Source organism: Physella acuta, unplaced genomic scaffold (assembly GCF_028476545.2).
Source record: "Physella acuta isolate Inbredline_101_S28 unplaced genomic scaffold, ASM2847654v3 ptg000054l, whole genome shotgun sequence".
In the NCBI taxonomy this organism is placed as follows: Eukaryota; Metazoa; Mollusca; class Gastropoda; family Physidae; genus Physella; species Physella acuta.
In genome coordinates, this window is record NW_026731574.1 from 413,952 (window position 1) to 424,632 (window position 10,681).

Below are 10,681 nucleotides of genomic sequence, written 5' to 3' on the forward strand. Positions count from 1 at the left end.
TGTCTGTCTGTCTAGACGGAAACGCAGGAGTGAAAATTCGGACAGTTCTACTTGACCGATACGATTCACAGTTGGCACGTGGGTCAAGACATGAAGACAATGCAATCTGAATCTAAATTTGACTTAATTGGATGCCTAATTAATTTTTTATGAATTAATTAAAATTTGGACCGAATTAGTAGGCATGTCTAGCCAACCACACCACACGCGTCATCAATAGCTGCGCCATCACGACCACGTAATGGCTGCGTTCAAAAACCATTGCGCGCCTACTGAACGTGATATTCAGTAGGCGCGCAATGGTTTTTAGTCATGTAACTCTATTGTAGATAAAACATGTAAAGTACTGAAAAAAAATTCATAAAAAACGTTTTAATAACAAGCTTTTATGTAATGATGCACTAAAAAGTAGAAAATAAATTATAGACTACTATTTAAATAACTATAAAGAAAAGCGTGGGTGTCTTCCTTAACATTAGTAAAGGTATCCAATAGATACTAAAGTGACCCACGCTTTTCTTTATAGTTATTTAAATAGTAGTCTATAATTTATTTTCTACTTTTTAGTGCATCATTACATAAAAGCTTGTTATTAAAACGTTTTTTATGAATTTTTTTTACAAGCTTTTATTTAACTCACTTCCTCTGTCTGTCGTCAGTCTGTCTAGACGGAAACGCAGGAGTGAAAATTCGGACAGTGCTACTTGACCGATACGATTCACAGTTGGCACGTGGGTCAAGACATGAAGACAATGCAATCTGAAACTAAATTTGACTTAATTGGATGCCTAATTAATTTTTTATGAATTAATTAAAATTTGGACCGAATTAGTAGGCATGTCTAGCCAACCACACCACACGCGTCATCACCTTCAATAGCTGCACCATCACGTAATGGCTGCGTTCAAAAACCATTGCGCGCCTACTGAACGTGATGTTCAGTAGGCGCGCAATGGTTTTTAGTCATGTAACTCTATTGTAAATAAAACATGTAAAGTACTGAAAAAAAATTCATAAAAAACGTTTTAATAACAAGCTTTTATGTAATGATGCACTAAAAAGTAGAAAATAAATTATAGACTACTATTTAAATAACTATAAAGAAAAGCGTGGGTCACTTTAGTATCTATTGGATACCTTTACTAATGTTAAGGAAGACACCCACGCTTTTCTTTATAGTTATTTAAATAGTAGTCTATAATTTATTTTCTACTTTTTAGTGCATCATTACATAAAAGCTTGTTATTAAAACGTTTTTTATGAATTTTTTTTTACAAGCTTTTATTTAACTCACTTCCTCATAAGTCGACAGTCTGTCTGTCTAGACGGAAACGCAGGAGTGAAAATTCGGAAACTTCTACTTGACGGATACGATTCACAGTTGGCACGTGGGTCAAGACATGAAGACAATGCAATCTGAAACTAAATTTGACTTAATTGGATGCCTAATTGATTTTTTATTAATTAATTAAAATTTTGACCGAATTAGTAGGCATGTCTAGCCAACCACACCACACGCGTCATCAATAGCTGCGCCATCACGACCACGTAATGGCTGCGTTCAAAAACCATTGCGCGCCTACTGAACGTGATATTCAGAAGGCGCGCAATGGTTTTTAGTCATGTAACTCTATTGTAGATAAAACATGTAAAGTACTGGAAAAAAATTTCATAAAAAACGTTTTAATAACAAGCTTTTATGTAATGATGCACTAAAAAGTAGAAAATAAATTATAGACTACTATTTAAATAACTACAAAGAAAAGCGTGGGTGTCTTCCTTAACATTAGTAAAGGTATCCAATAGATACTAAAGTGACCCACGCTTTTCTTTGTAGTTATTTAAATAGTAGTCTATAATTTATTTTCTACTTTTTAGTGCATCATTACATAAAAGCTTGTTATTAAAACGTTTTTTATGAAATTTTTTTACAAGCTTTTATTTAACTCACTTCCTCGTCATTCTGTCTGTCGTCAGTCTAGATAGAAACGCAGGAGTGAAAATTCGGACAGTTCTACTTGACCGATACGATTCACAGTTGGCACGTGGGTCAAGACATGAAGACAATGCAATCTGAAACTAAATTTGACTTAATTGGATGCCTAATTGATTTTTTATGAATTAATTAAAATTTGGACCGAATTAGTAGGCATGTCTAGCCAACCACACCACACGCGTCATCAATAGCTGCGCCATCACGACCACGTAATGGCTGCGTTCAAAAACCATTGCGCGCCTACTGAACGTGATATTCAGTAGGCGCGCAATGGTTTTTAGTCATGTAACTCTATTGTAGATAAAACATGTAAAGTACTGAAAAAAAATTCATAAAAAACGTTTTAATAACAAGCTTTTATGTAATGATGCACTAAAAAGTAGAAAATAAATTATAGACTACTATTTAAATAACTATAAAGAAAAGCGTGGGTCACTTTAGTATCTATTGGATACCTTTACTAATGTTAAGGAAGACACCCACGCTTTTCTTTATAGTTATTTAAATAGTAGTCTATAATTTATTTTCTACTTTTTAGTGCATCATTACATAAAAGCTTGTTATTAAAACGTTTTTTTATGAATTTTTTTACAAGCTTTTATTTAACTCACTTCCTCATCAGTCTGTCGTCAGTCTGTCTAGACGGAAACGCAGGAGTGAAAATTCGGACAGTGCTACTTGACCGATACGATTCACAGTTGGCACGTGGGTCAAGACATGAAGACAATGCAATCTGAAACTAAATTTGACTTAATTGGAATTTTATGAATTAATAAAAATTTGGACCGAATTAGTAGGCATGTCTAGCCAACCAAACCACACGCGTCATCACCTTCAATAGCTGCGCCATCACGTAATGGCTGCGTTCAAAAACCATTGCGCGCCTACTGAACGTGATGTTCAGTAGGCGCGCAATGGTTTTTAGTCATGTAACTCTATTGTAAATAAAACATGTAAAGTACTGAAAAAAAAATTCATAAAAAACGTTTTAATAACAAGCTTTTATGTAATGATGCACTAAAAAGTAGAAAATAAATTATAGACTACTATTTAAATAACTATAAAGAAAAGCGTGGGTCACTTTAGTATCTATTGGATACCTTTACTAACGTTAAGGAAGACACCCACGCTTTTCTTTATAGTTCTTTAAATTGTAGTCTATAATTTATTTTCTACTTTTTAGTGCATCATTACATAAAAGCTTGTTATTAAAACGTTTATTATGAATTTTTTAACAATCTGTTTGTCTTATCTCACAGTGACAGATCCAAACAGAAAAATAGTCCATCCAAGAGTTGTTAACGCAGGTGGGGACTACACAGTGTCATGTAACGCTGACCTCCTTGAAATCCCAAGACAGAATCTTGGCTTGTTGGCTATGACTATCGGATGGTCAAATGGCATAGATGAACTGAAAAGTTATGCAAGATTCAGATTTTTCAAACCCTATATTTTTATTGTGAGTAGTTTTTTAAGCATAATGCATAAGGGGATGTAGGTCTTTAGTGACAAGGGGACATCTACGCTAAAGATAAATGAAACAAGTACTTTGTTTTGCATTTATATATTAATAAACATATTCATGGATTAAAAATATGAATATAAAACAAGATTGCTTTCTTCAATAAAAAGCATGCTCTGTCAAAACATAATAAAATCAGTGAGAAACTAATAAAACTAGTTCTTATTAACCATAAATCTACGTCTTGTGTGCATTTATTTCTCATGTAGCGAGACGAGACTGACGTGGCGCCTTCAATTAAAAAGTTTTGGACGTTTAAAGTAAGAGCTCCAGAAAAGGAGGATAAAGACCGTTTACCTGATCCTTACTCGGTTAATATCTCACTGACGGCTACAAATGTCAGGCGACAAGAGTCTGGTATATTTTGCTGCAACGCTTCTTACCAGGATATGTCTTTTGATAATCAGTTTCCTTTTCTTTGCCAAAACATAACGGGTAAGTTATGTTAATACTTTTGTCACATAGGTTACTACATGTGTAGATTTTGACATCTGAACACCTTGTTACGACCCATTTCCTTGGCTCTTTCAATAAAGTCGGGACTAGGCTAAGCTGGTACAGTCTGTCTCACGTCCGAATTTCTCTCTACCTCAACGGGCTATTCTAGTCTGAGTCTAGAGACACCATGTGGCACCCGCTTTTGGCCACGTTTAGTAGCCGAGTTCCCAAGACCCCAATGCGAGCGCCTTAAACCCAAACGACAAATCACGTACCCACATTTAGAGACAACTCCAGGTCTCTGTAACTACGCTGTTAATTAAAAGATAATTATTTTTTTTTATAGCATGAAAGAGTCAACCGTGTATACACTACAATTGATCAAGTAGTCTAGCACTGGTGTAGATCAAATGAGAAATCTCAATTGGAAGAAATTAATTTTGAATTAGCAGAAACTTTTCATTTTTTGTGTGTGGAGATATTTGATTTGGAGATCCGTATTGCAGATAGAGTTGATCTGTTTCAGTCCTTATGTAATAATGCACTAAAAAGTAGAAAATAAATCATACACTACTATTTAAATAACTATACAGAAAAGCGTGGGTGTCTTCCTTAACATTAGTAAAGGTATCCAATAGATATTAAAGTGACACACGCTTTTTTTTATAGTTATTTAAATAGTAGTCTATAATTTATTTTCTACTTTTTAGTGCATTATTACATAAAAACTTGTTATTAAAACGTTTTTTATGAATTTTTTTTAAAGTTTAATTAATTAAAAAGCATGTCTATATTCCGAGTTATATAAGAATATTCGAGAAAGTTTAGGGGAGATAACTCCCGGTTTATTTATTATTATTTTCCAGTGGACTAAAAAGGTTAATATTTAAAAAAAATTAAATTGCTAATTTCTCCCGCTAGTTTTGTCCCTGGATACATTGACTCTGGACAATCACTGCACCAAGACGTTGCCTGAGTACCGTAGAGGTCACATCCAGAAACTAAGTGAACTCAACGTTGTCAGTTTCTGCAGGTAAACCCTGTCCACACATTCTGCAGGTAAAACCTGTCCACACATCCTGCAGGTAAACCCTGTCCACACATCCTGCAGGTAAACCCTGTCCACACATCCTGCAGGTAAAACCTGTCAAATCTTCATGCCAGTAAAACCTGTCCACTCATCCTGCAGGTAAAACCTGTCCACACATCCTGCAGGTAAAACCTGTCAAATCTTCATGCCAGTAAAACCTGTCCACTCATCCTGCAGGTAAAACCTGTCCACACATCCTGCAGGTAAAACCTGTCAAATCTTCATGCCAGTAAAACCTGTCCACTCATCCTGCAGGTAAAACCTGTCAGCACATCCTGCAGGTAAAACCTGTCCACACATCCTGCAGGCAAAACCTGTATACACATCCTGCAGGTAAAACCTGTGCACACAACCTGCCAGTACAACCTGTCCACACATCCTGCAGGTACAACCTGTCCACACATTCTATACTTACACCAAGACCTTACTATTTTGCAACTAGACCTAATGACAGACCTCACCCCTATTCCCCCCCCCACCCCCACCCTTCAGTAATCCAAAGGCCTATAGTCAGTGTATCCTGGATTCAAGACGTGATAGTCACACAGATCAGACATACATGGTCAAATTGTTCGAGAAACAATTTCCTAAAGAGTACGATCTTAAGCGTGCGGCATATATCCTATGTACCAAAGGGACGACATACTGTAAGTAGACAAATGTTGTAAGTAGAAAAAAGTTGTAAGTAGAAAAAAGTTGCAAGTAGACAAAAGCTGTAGGTAGATAAAAGTTGTAAATAGACAAAAGGTGTAAGTAAGTAGAGTTCGCTTGTTTCTGTGGCTGTAGTTACAGAGGCGGAGCTAGAAAAAAAGGGCCACCCTGCAAAAAATTTATATATATATATATATATATATATATATATATATATATATATATATATATATATATATATATATATATATATATATATAAACACAAATTACGAACATAGGATACTAATTTCTGGCCTGATCGGGTTTTGAAAAAAAAATGTTTTTTTTTCAAATAAAACAAATTACATCAACATCTTAAGTGTTTAGTGCATTTGTGTGTTTGAAAATCTGTTTTTACTTTCTCGTATATACGAAGTATAAAGAATATATTGTAATCGTGCAAAAAAAATCGAGATTTTTACAAATCTCGACGTTTTACAACTCACTGATACGGAAAAACATAATTTTGCAATCTTGTCCGTATGTCTGTGTGTCTGTCTGTGTGTATGTCTGTGTGTAAACACGATAACTTGAGTACCGTTACAGCTAGGTTGATTAAATATCATATATAAGTATTTTATCAAAATCGTAGATCGTGATCAACTTTTGAGCGATTTCCGACAACCGAAAGTGACACTTTTTCTACTTTGAATTTTTCAAAAGCCGATAACTTGAGTACTATTTCAGATAGATAAACGAAATTTCACATGTAAGTAAAAAATCTAATTCTCTACCTTCTGTCAAATTTTGGGTAATTTCCGTTGACCGGAAGTACTAATGTACGCTATTTCCGATTTCTAAAAAACGCATGTAAATTTATAAAGTACTGATAATATTGCGCACTATTATGCACATTTTTTGTTTAGGCGTTCGCTTGTTGCGCAATTCTTTTTTCTATGAGATTCTATTCTATTTTTACAAGCTTTTATTTAACTCACTTCCTCTGTCGTCAGTCGACAGTCTGTCTGTCGTCAGTCTAGATCGAAACGCAGGAGTGAAAATTCGGACACTTCTACTTGACAGATACGATTCACATTTGACACGTGGGTCAAGACATGAAGACAATGCAATCTGAAATTAAATTTGACTTAATTGGATGCCTAATTAATTTTTTATGAATTAATTCAAATTTGGACCGAAAATTTGGGTCTCTTCTCAAATATTAGTAAAGGTATCCAATAGGTACTAAAGTACTAAAGTGACCCACGCTTTTCTTTATAGTAATTTAAATAGTAGTGTATAATTTATTTTCTACTTTTTAGTGCATCATTACATAAAAGCTTGTTATTAAAACGTTTTTTATGAAATTTTTAAAAGTTTAAGTAATTAAAAATCATGTCTATATTCCAAGTTATATAATAATATTCGAGAAAGTTTAGGGGAGATCACTCCCGGTTTTTTTATGTCGTCCGTAATATTTCTTAACCTCAAGTCGGTAAAAAGAATAAGAAGCATCAAAGCTTTGTGTATGTAATGGTTTCTTGTGTTATGTTTATTTTTATGTATTTTTAAATTTGTATTATTAATTTATACTATGTTATTCTTTAGTATGTATTTTTTTAAAAAGTAATATGGAGAAGTAATTGCTTTTTAATTGTTTATTACAAATCTATTAAAAGGAGCTTATGATCACCCCTATTTTACTATTTAAATAGAATAAAGATAATACAAACGCAGCTACAGTATTATTTTAACAAAACAACCATCAATTCAAAAATGAAAAGAAAAAAAATTAACTAAAAAAAATTGATTATGGTCGGCGGTGGGCCCCTAAACGGGTTGCCCCCCCCCCCCTCCCCCGCATTGCGGGGTCTGGCGGCACTGTAGTTCCGCCACTGAGTAGTTATTTGTTTATGTTAGCAAGTAGACAAAGATTTTAAGCACAACACGACTTCGTACACCGACATCTATGCTCATGCTGTTGTGTGGCTGGTGATATATACTGTGATATATACTGTAAACGTTTTCGTATTTGAATGTTTAGTTCTCATATGAGGTGAGATTCTTAAGTAACCAGAACCCTGAAAATAAAAATCTAAACAAAAATAAAGCAAAATTCAAGTTGAGTAAAAGGTAGATACAAGACCACATTACAGTTTGCAGTCTTCTATTTTAAAATACCCTGTCATGATTCAGTGTTACAAGATGTCATGTCATAGGTCGGTGTTACAAGATGTCATGTCATGGCTCAGTGTTACAAGATGTCATGTCATGGCTCAGTGTTACAAGATGTCATGTCATGGGTCAGTGTAACAAAACGTCATGTAATTGACAACTACTCAACACGTGTCTTGTAGAAATATTTTAAAGTGTGTACAAAATTGACCAGTGTTGTCAGATGTAATTACTTCATGCAGTGTCAAAGTTCGCTTCATTTGACTACAAAGTTTTAATTGACTGCGAGATGTCAGCTGACAGTGACCAATGCGAGATCGAAGCCACCTCGGCCGAGAGATTACAAAGCTTAACGGCAGCCTTTGCCTCAAACAACCAAGCGGATATCGAGAAACATTCATGCAAGTGGGTTCAATCTTTGAGTTTCTTTACATTACCATCACTTTCTATGATATTTTTATACTAATATTTTGTTCCTTGAATAAGGTTTCATAAGTAGGTAACACGTGCAATTTTTAAAAGTTATATCTAGAACGTGTATTTAAGCAATACGTTTTCGAAATAGGTTTTTATCTGGAAGGGTGACAGGACAAATGATCTCAGACAAAATATCTCAGACAAAATATCTCAGACAAAATATCTCACGGACAAATGATCTCAGGACAAATTATTTCAGGACAAATTATCTCAAGGACAAATGATCTCACGGACAAAAGATACCAGAACAAAATATATCAGGACAAATGATACCATGGACAATTGATCTCAAACAAAATATCTCCGACAAAATATCTCACAGCAAAATTTTAATAGTGCATTGGATGATTTTAGCTGATCTGAACAACTTTTTAATTGAATGTCATATGGTTTTGTTTAATATGTTTAGTATTGTTTATAGGCCTACATAATAATTGTGAGAAATGCTTGCTGTATACATTTGTAATATTGTACTAAACATTTTAAATGTACCTGCCAGCAAAGAAACGTAAACGTTTGTGTTGATGATGCAATAAAAACAATAGTTTTACGTTACGAACCTGAAGACCAATTCACATTATTGAAAAATATTTCGCGTGTTTTGAACATTAATGTTATTGTATTTGTTCTATACATTATCATTTATTATACCATTCATGCTAAAGGAGTAAGTTTGTTTTAATTTTTTATTTTTCAACATCGAATACTATTACAAAGGTTAGTTTAATAAATCTTTTGATGCTTTGTTAAGTTCAACAAATTCATTTAATTTTAAATTATGATACGTTAAAAAGTAAACAAAACCATATTAACAGTCTATAAAAAAAAGTTCAAATCAACTACAATCAAGGTACAAATTGGCTGTGAGGTATTTTGTCTGGGATATTTTGTCTGAGTTCAATCGTCCATGATATCATTTGTCCTGATATATTTTGTCCTGATATATTTTTCCATGAGATCATTTGTCCTTACGATCTTTTGTCCTGAGATCATTTCTCATAAATTGGCGCGGTTATCTCTAAATGTGTTGATTTACTTAGCATACTTTGCAACTTATTTAGGAAATAACAAGTACGTAATTAATTGCAAGTAATGTTGACTTATTTTAGACAATATTGTTAGAGAAACAAAAATTCATTAAGTTACCCAGACTGTCACTAGACTACATGAAGTGTATCCAAGCCCAGTACACCAAATGGAACCAAACCTCTAACATGTTCCCTGTTTCTGTTCCCCAGACTGTCACTAGACTACATGAAGTGTATCCAAGCCCAGTACACTAAATGTAATAATGATTTTGAGGACTTTTTTATCTATCAGTTTGCTCGCCTTGGCCCGTAAGTTACATCAATTACCTGTAGCTGGGTTTTTTTCGCTAAACATCGAAATTTACGATAAGTTATTGAGGGAGATTTCAAACGTTTTCCTGAAAAAAAATTTTCTCTACTTGACAAATTATCTCAGGTTTTTAACTTGACTTATCTCAGCGTCCAATATTTGTATCTTGAATTGTTTCAGCGTCCAATGTTTGTATCTTAACTTACCTCAGTGTTATAACTGGGATTAGCATAGGATAGAAAACTAGGATAGAATATCGTTTAAATCTTAATAGTATTTATGGCCACACTACTATATTGTTTAATTGTAGATTAGATAGATCATAATAGCTGTAATAGGAATAACCCTTAGTGTATTTGATTGAACGTCCCTTTACTAGATACAAGTCTGAATAGCCTGTAGTTGTCCCAGTCGTAAAAAGTTCGAGTTAATGTATGCACAGGTCAAGCGCCCGCCCCTCGCGGGACTGCTGGGGTTAGGCAGGGTTTGGGTTACCTTAGGGTGAAGTTGGGGCCGTGCGAATGAATTAAGTTAGTTGAATGCTAGACTTGTTATCGTGTGGAAGTGTGTGTCTTGTGCTCCGTGGCAGAACTCTGTGCTAGTTTATTTCGTGTATTATAAGTCTTAGAATCGTACGTGTGTTGGCGTTATTAAATCAAAGTTTAATCTGTTAGCTCAACCCTCACTGCAGTCATCACCACCATCAAAACAAAGCACACAGACGACTACATAACACTCAGCGTCCAATGTTTGTATCTTGACTTACCCAAGCGTCCAATGTTTGTATCTTGACTTACCCCAGCGTCCAATGTTTGTAACGTGACTCACCACAGCGTCTAATGTTTGTATCTTAATTTACCTCAGCGTCCAACGTTTGTATCTGGACTTACCCCAGCGTCCAATGTTTGTATCTTGACTCACCACAGCGTCTAATGTTTGTATCTAGACTTACTTAAGCGCCCAATGTTTGTATCTCGACTTGACCAGATTCGAATGGTTTGTTTCTCAGAGCG

At 34.5% G+C, this 10,681-nt stretch overlaps 1 protein-coding gene across 1 annotated transcript in view; it reads left to right on the forward strand.

The window, feature by feature from the left end:
• Positions 1 to 10,681, forward strand: part of LOC131946830 (uncharacterized) — an 83,875-nt gene that overhangs the window by 24,923 nt on the left and 48,271 nt on the right. The window lies entirely within an intron of this gene.